The sequence below is a fragment of the Oncorhynchus tshawytscha genome, linkage group LG34 (assembly GCF_018296145.1).
Source record: "Oncorhynchus tshawytscha isolate Ot180627B linkage group LG34, Otsh_v2.0, whole genome shotgun sequence".
NCBI lineage: Eukaryota > Metazoa > Chordata > Actinopteri > Salmoniformes > Salmonidae > Oncorhynchus > Oncorhynchus tshawytscha.
In genome coordinates, this window is record NC_056462.1 from 1,259,365 (window position 1) to 1,267,486 (window position 8,122).

The following is an 8,122-nucleotide window of genomic DNA, read 5'->3' on the forward strand; positions in this document are numbered from 1 at the left end:
TAGCGGGGTGAACAGGCAGTGGCTCGGGTGGTTGATGTCCTTGATGATCTTTATGGCCTTCCTGTAACATCGGGTGGTGTAGATGTCCTGGAGGGCAGGTAGTTTGCCCCCGGTGATGCGTTGTGCAGACCTCACTACCCTCTGGAGAGCCTTACGGTTGAGGGCGGAGCAGTTGCTGTACCAGGCGGTGATACAGCCCGCCAGGATGCTCTCGATGCTCCCTGACAAGCCGAATTTCTTCAGCCTCCTGAGGTTGAAGAGGCGCTGCTGCGCCTTCTTCACGATGCTGTCTGTGTGAGTGGACCAATTCAGTTTGTCTGTGATGTGTATGCCGAGGAACTTAAAACTTGCTACCCTCTCCACTACTGTTCCATCGATGTGGATAGGGGGGTGTTCCCTCTGCTGTTTCCTGAAGTCCACAATCATCTCCTTAGTTTTGTTGACGTTGAGTGTGAGGTTATTTTTCCTGACACCACACTCCGAGGGCCCTCACCTCCTCCCTGTAGGCCGTCTCGTCGTTGTTGGTAATCAAGCCTACCACTGTTGTGTCGTCCGCAAACTTGATGATTGAGTTGGAGGCGTGCGTGGCCACGCAGTTGTGGGTGAACAGGGAGTACAGGAGAGGGCTCAGAACGCACCCTTGTGGGGCCCCAGTGTTGAGGATCAGCGGGGAGGAGATGTTGTTGCCTACCCTCACCACCTGGGGGCGGCCCGTCAGGAAGTCCAGTACCCAGTTGCACAGGGCGGGGTCGAGACCCAGGGTCTCGAGCTTGATGACGAGCTTGGAGGGTACTATGGTGTTGAATGCCGAGCTGTAGTCGATGAACAGCATTCTCACATAGGTATTCCTCTTGTCCAGATGGGTTAGGGCAGTGTGCAGTGTGGTTGAGATTGCATCGTCTGTGGACCTATTTGGGCGGTAAGCAAATTGGAGTGGGTCTAGGGTGTCAGGTAGGGTGGAGGTGATATGGTCCTTGACTAGTCTCTCAAAGCACTTCATGATGACGGATGTGAGTGCTACGGGGCGGTAGTCGTTTAGCTCAGTTACCTTAGCTTTCTTGGGAACAGGAACAATGGTGGCCCTCTTGAAGCATGTGGGAACAGCAGACTGGTATAGGGATTGATTGAATATGTCCGTAAACACACCGGCCAGCTGGTCTGCGCATGCTCTGAGGGCACGGCTGGGGATGCCGTCTGGGCCTGCAGCCTTGTGAGGGTTAACACGTTTAAATGTCTTACTCACCTCGGCTGCAGTGAAGGAGAGACCACATGTTTTCATTGCAGGCCGTGTCAGTGGCACTGTATTGTCCTCAAAGCGGGCAAAAAAGTTATTTAGTCTGCCTGGGAGCAAGACATCCTGGTCCGTGACTGGGCTGGATTTCTTCCTGTAGTCCGTGATTGACTGTAGACCCTGCCACATGCCTCTTGTGTCTGAGCCGTTGAATTGAGATTCTACTTTGTCTCTGTACTGACGCTTAGCTTGTTTAATAGCCTTGCGGAGGGAATAGCTGCACTGTTTGTATTCAGTCATGTTACCAGACACCTTGCCCTGATTAAAAGCAGTGGTTCGCGCTTTCAGTTTCACACGAATGCTGCCATCAATCCACGGTTTCTGGTAAGGAATGTTTTAATCGTTGCTATGGGAACGACATCTTCAACGCACGTTCTAATGAACTCGCACACTGAATCAGCGTATTCGTCAATGTTGTTATCTGACGCAATACGAAACATCTCCCAGTCCACGTGATGGAAGCAGTCTTGGAGTGTGGAGTCAGCTTGGTCAGACCATCGTTGAACAGACCTCAGCGTGGGAGCCTCTTGTTTTAGTTTCTGTCTGTAGGCAGGGATCAACAAAATGGAGTCGTGGTCAGCTTTTCCGAAAGGGGGGCGGGGCAGGGCCTTATATGCGTCACGGAAGTTAGAGTAACAATGATCCAAGGTCTTTCCACCCCTGGTTGCGCAATCGATATGCTGATAAAATTTAGGGAGTCTTGTTTTCAGATTAGCCTTGTTAAAATCCCCAGCTACAATGAATGCAGCCTCCAGGAAAAATCGTTTCCAGTTTGCAGAGAGTTAAATAAGTTAGTTCAGAGCCATCGATGTGTCTGCTTGGGGGGGGGGGATATATACGGCTGTGATTATAATTGAGGAGAATTCTCTTGGTAGATAATGTGGTCTACATTTGATTGTGAGGAGTTCTAAATCAGGTGAACAGAAGGATTTGAGTTCCTGTATGTTTCTTTCATCACACCATGTCACGTTAGTCATAAGGCATACGCCCCCGCCCCTCTTCTTACCAGAAAGATGTTTGTTTCTGTCGGTGCGATGCGTGGAGAAACCCGTTGGCTGCACCGCCTCGGATAGCGTCTCTCCAGTGAGCCATGTTTCCGTGAAACAAAGAACGTTACAGTCTCTGATGTCCCTCTGGAATGCTACCCTTGCTCGGATTTCATCAACCTTGTTGTCAAGAGACTGGACATTGGCAAGAAGAATGCTAGGGAGTGGTGCACGGTGTGCCCGTCTCCGGAGTCTGACCAGAAGACCGCCTCGTTTCCCTCTTTTTCGGAGTCGTTTTTTTGGGTCGCTGCATGGAATCTACTCCGTTGTCCTGTTTGTAAGGCAGAACACAGGATCCGCGTCGCGAAAAACATATTCTTGGTCGTACTGATGGTGAGTTGACGCTGATCTTACATTCAGTAGTTCTTCTCGACTGTATGTAATGAAATCTAAGATGACCTGGGGTACTAATGTAAGAAATAACACGTAAAAAAACAAAAAACTGCATAGTTTCCTAGGAACGCGAAGCGAGGCGGCCATCTCTGTCGGCGCCGGAAGTTAAATAGTCATTCCAAAATCATGGGCGTTAAGATGGAGTTGGTCCCCCCTTTGCTGTTCTAACAGCCTCTCTTCTGCAAAGGCTTTCGACAAGATGTTGGGAACATTTCTGTCTGAACTTGCTTCCATTCAGCCACAAGACCATTAGTGAGGTCGGGCACTGATGTTGGGCCACTAGGCCTGGCTTGCAGTCTATGTTCCAATTAATCCCAAAGGTGTTAGATGGGGTTGAGGTCTCAGGGCACTGACCAGGCCAGTCAAGTTCTTCCACACCGATCTTGACAAAAAATCTCTGTATGGACCTCTCTTTGTGCAAAGGGTCATTGTCATTCTAAAACAGGGAAGGTCCTTTTCCAAACTGTTGCCACAAAGTTGGAAGCACAGAATCGTCTGGGATGTCATTGAATTCAATAGTGTTTAGATTTCCCTTCGGTGGAACTAAGGGGCCTAGCCCATCTCATGAAAAATAGCCCAAGACCATTATTCTTCCTCCACCAAACTTTACAGTTGGCACTATGCATTGGGGCAGGTAGCATTCTCCTGGCACCGCCAAACCCAGATTCATCCGTCGAACAGCCAGATGGTAAAGCGTGAATCATCACTCCAGAGAATGCGTTTCCACTGCTCCAGAGTCCAATGGCGACGAGCTTTACACCACTCCAGCTGACGCTTGGCATTCTGCATGGTGTGCTGCTGCTTGGCCATGGAAACCCATTTCATGAAGCTCCCGACGAACAGTTCTTGTGCTGACATTGCTTCCAGAGGCAGTTTGGAACTCGGTAGAGAGTATTACAACCGAGGGCAGAAGATTTTTGCGCTATGCACTTCAGCACTCGGCTGTCCCGTTCCGTAAGCTTGTGTGGCCTACCGCTTTGCGGCTGAGCCGTTGATGCTCCAAGATGTTTCCACTTCACAATAACAGCACCTACAGTTGACTGGGGAATCTCTAGAGCAGGGCAGAAATTTGACAAACTGACTTGCTGGAAAGCTGGCATCCTATGACAGTGCCATGTTGAAATTCACTGAGCCCTTCAGTAAGGCCATTTTACTGCCAATGTTTGTTTATGGAGATTGCATGGCTGTGTGCTTGATTTTACTCACCTTTCAGCAATGGTTGCAGCTGAAATAGCCAAATCCACTCATTTGAATGGTTGTCCACAGACTTTTGTATATATAGTTTATGTATGGTTGTGTTCATCTTTTTGCAGGCTGTGTTGTTCTTTTTATGAATGTGTTTGCAGTTTTGAGGGTGTCCTATCGTTTTTAATAGTATCATATTGTTTTGAAAACAACATTTGGAAAATGTACGACACTGAGTAGTGTGTCGTGTAAACTGTTTAGAAAATTGACAACAATGTTCCAAAAATGCGTACGCGATGGAATTATTTGAATGCTGAATGTCATCAATGCCACAGACTAACAAGCAGAGACAAGAAAGAAAATTGAGGCATGGTATGGAGAAGGTTGGCAAAACATTCTTCTGCCAAGTACAAACAATTACACACAGCGTTCATGCATCAAGCCATCAGTTAAGCACCATGTTACTCTATGTTTATTGCTGGGTTAAGCATTGCATTTACTGAATCAATCTAGGACACTAAAAGCAGCTGTGGAGTTGAAGGACATCGTTGTTCATCAAAGGGTATTGTAGATCTCCAAGTAACCGGAAGGTTGCAAGTTCAAATCCCCAAGCTGACAAGGTACAAATCTGTCGTTCTGCCCCTGAACAGGCAGTTAACCCATTGTTCCTAGGCCGTCATTGAAAATAAGAATTTGTTCCTAACTGACTTGCCTAGTTAAATAAAGGTAAAAAAAATATATTAAAAACATCTGAAAAGAGTAAAAATCGGGGATTGAAAAACAGATATACAGGTAAGTGCAAAGTCAACAATCTTCTTACAAAGCAGACTTCTGAGTCTAAGATTTAACCACATGAGGTATGATAAATGTAGGTCTTATGAGGTTGGAATGTACTGTAGATTTTACACATTAATACAAAAAAACTGACCACAATCAAACATAGGTACTGTAGCACCAAACAACATTATCAAGCCTATTGCATTGCTCTGTGACAGAACGGTTAAGGAATTGAGCAATTCACGAGCTTAAATATGGCAATACAGGTGTGTGTCATATAAAGGTCTTACTCACATCTCTATTCATCTTCCTCATTGGATGTATGAGTCTGCAATAACAGTGGTTGCTTATTAACCAATCAGCACTCCTATTTGAACAGGTTCACAACATTTCACATCACAGTGGCTAAATGAATGGTTGAAGACACTGTTCCCAGCTTTTTTAACAGTATCTTTAAAGTAACCCACTATAACATATTGGAAATCAGTATTTTTCATTTTAAAATGACATGGACTTACTAGCCAAAGTCCATGATCAACAACCACCTCTGTATCACACTATATATATATATATATATATATATATATATATATATTTTTTTGTCTTTCTTTTTCAACATGATTGAGTGAGACTCTTTCACTGTAGCACCTATATGAACGTAGGTATGGTGTCCATGTTAGTACAGTCTCAGTCTCAGCAGGACTTCTTTCAAATACGTTCAAAATGCCACCTGATGTACTGTATGTTGTGGACATGAAAGCAGATAGGTATTGGGTCTTACACTGGCAGGTGCAGCAGGAGCAGGCGGAGGTGGTGCAACCTGGATACTGAAGGGAAGGTACAGGAGGAGAGGAGAGAAAGGTATTAAGTCATATATCCAATCAAGCAGACACACAATACATTTGTTGTACTGCGTACCGTACATTAATGGGGGTGATGATCACTCATAATCTCACCGCCCTCCTGGCTGAGGGATCTCCTGTTTGAGGACACCACCCGACTATTGATTGACACACACGCACTTTCATCATGATTTTCTGAATTTCTGATAGTGAACCATTTTAATTGAACCTTTTATTTAACTAGGCAAGTCAGTTTAAGAACAAATTCTTCTTTACAATGACAGCATACCGGAGAACAGTGGGCTAACTGCCTTGTTCAGGGGCAGAACAACATATGCTTGTCAGCTCAGGGACTCGATCCAGCAACCTTTAGATTACTGGCCCAAGACTCTAACCACCAGACAACCTGCCGCCCCAACATCTTTGACATTGACTGGATTGAACATTCACTGTATTATTGTGAGATTCACTGGTGTAGCATAACTAAATCAACAGCACTAACATGTACAGTATTTCACTATGTTGCTATGGTTACTTACATGTACTCTGCCACCAACAGGAAGAATCTGTAACATTAGAACACACACTGGTAACTACAGTAAACTTAGAAGTTTGACTTCAATCTAAAATGGGAAATGTATTGTGATTAATTTGAACTATTTATTTTGTCAAACACCCACAATCTCTAGATCAGGTCTGGCTTGTCCAGCTTGGAGAGCCTACAAATAATTGGAAAACAAACATTTGTATTATAGAAAATTCAGTTCTTCAGTGTTCTATTCCCTTTTCAGGCACTTTGTTCCTCATCTTATGATTTTCAAACCATTCAAATTGTCATAATTATTCTTATTCTTGAAATTTGAACACCTTTTCATCACAAAACATCAGTTATGGTATCCATATGTCCATGGAAGGACACCCTCGAGTTATGTATATGTCCTAATATGGGCAACGTAACTATGTATCAAATCAAATGCATCATAAACAACAGGTGTAGACTAGCAGTGTTTCTTACCTGAGCGTTGGCAGCCTGGAAGTCAAACTCCATGACCAGCCTTTGCTGTGAAGTACAGATGAATGTTCGATGAATGTTAGGTTCAGCACTTATAAAGACAATGTAATCACAGTAAATAATGACTAAATATATGAAGACTGTTTATAAATGTATCCAATTCATTTATCTGTAAATTAAAGAAGAAAAAAAACAATTTCAGAATATCACAGAGTATCACAATGGTTGAGGTATTTTGTACTGAAATACAGAGAAACATAAAATAGGAAAGACAACACAGTAAGCTTATAAATAATACATTGGAGAAATGAACTCACAGGGCGGCCAAGAGCAATCCCCAGGATGCAGGCGATCAGAATGAAGGTTTTCATCTTGAATGATTCTGTCGACGAAAAATATCTGACATTTTAGAAAATCCCCCATCACTTTCTGAAGTAGTTTCCTCTAGTTTATTTTCCCTTCTGCGTCGACAAATATTGAAGCTAAAGGTTGAATCAGCGATTATTTCTGATACATTACCTTTAGTAGTGCAGCAAGGAGGAAGCCTGTATAGAATACAAATATTTAAAAGTATGCATCCTGTTTGCAAAAAAGGCACTTAAGTAAATCTGAAAAAAACCGTGTCCTTTATGTCCTGAATACAAAGCGTTATGTTTGGGGCAAATCCAACAGAACACATCACTTAGTACCACTCTTCATATTTTCAAGCATGGTGGTTGCATCATGTTTTGGGTATGCTTGTCATTGGCAAGGATTAGGGAGTTTTTTAGGATAAAAATAAATGGAATAGAGCTAAACACAGGCAAAATCCTAGTGGAATACCTTGTTCAGTTGCATTCCAAAAGACAAATTAACCTTTTAGCAGGACAAAAACCAAAAACACAAGGCCAAATATACAGTGGAATTGCTTACTTAAATGACATTGAATGTTCCTGAGTGGCCTAATTACTGTTTTGACCTAAACCTAAATGGCTATCTAGCAATGACAGCAGCTGAATTTAAAAAAAAAAGAATAATGTGCAAATATTGTACAACCCAGGTGCGCAAAGCTCTTAGAGACTCACAGCTGTAATCACTGCAAAAGGTGATTCTAACATGTATTGACTCAGGAGTGTAAATACTTATGTGAACGAGTTATTTCTTTATTTCATTTTCAATAAATTTGCAAACATTTCAAAAAAAATTATATCACTTTGTCATTATTAGGTATTCTGTGTAAATATATCAAATAAATAAAAAATATTTAATCCATTTTGAATTCAGGCTGTAAAATGTGGGTGTCACGCTTGTTGAAAGGAGTGGACCAAGGCGCAGCGTGCGTAGAGTTCCACATTATATTTAATAGTGAAACTTACAACAAAACACAAAGAATAACAAACGTGCGGTCACGGCACCCACAAAGCACTAACCAAAACAATATCCCACAAAGCACTAACCAAAACAATATCCCACAAAGCAGGTGGGAGAAAGGGCTTCCGAAATATGATCCGCAATTAGAGGCAACGATTACCAGCTGCCTCTAATTGGGAACCATACAAATCAGCAACATAGAAAATAAATGACTATAACACCTCCC

At 43.1% G+C, this 8,122-nt stretch overlaps 1 long non-coding RNA gene across 1 annotated transcript; it reads right to left on the reverse strand.

Annotated features, from left to right (window-relative positions):
* Nucleotides 1-6,214: 6,214 nt before the first annotated feature.
* On the reverse strand, nt 6,215-6,922 carry LOC112231682. The gene is made up of 3 exons (XR_002950499.1): nt 6,864-6,922; nt 6,550-6,594; nt 6,215-6,253 (listed from the first exon to the last, which is right to left on the reverse strand). It is a non-coding gene; the product is annotated as an uncharacterized LOC112231682 (long non-coding RNA).
* Between the last annotated feature and the right edge of the window lie 1,200 nt (nt 6,923-8,122).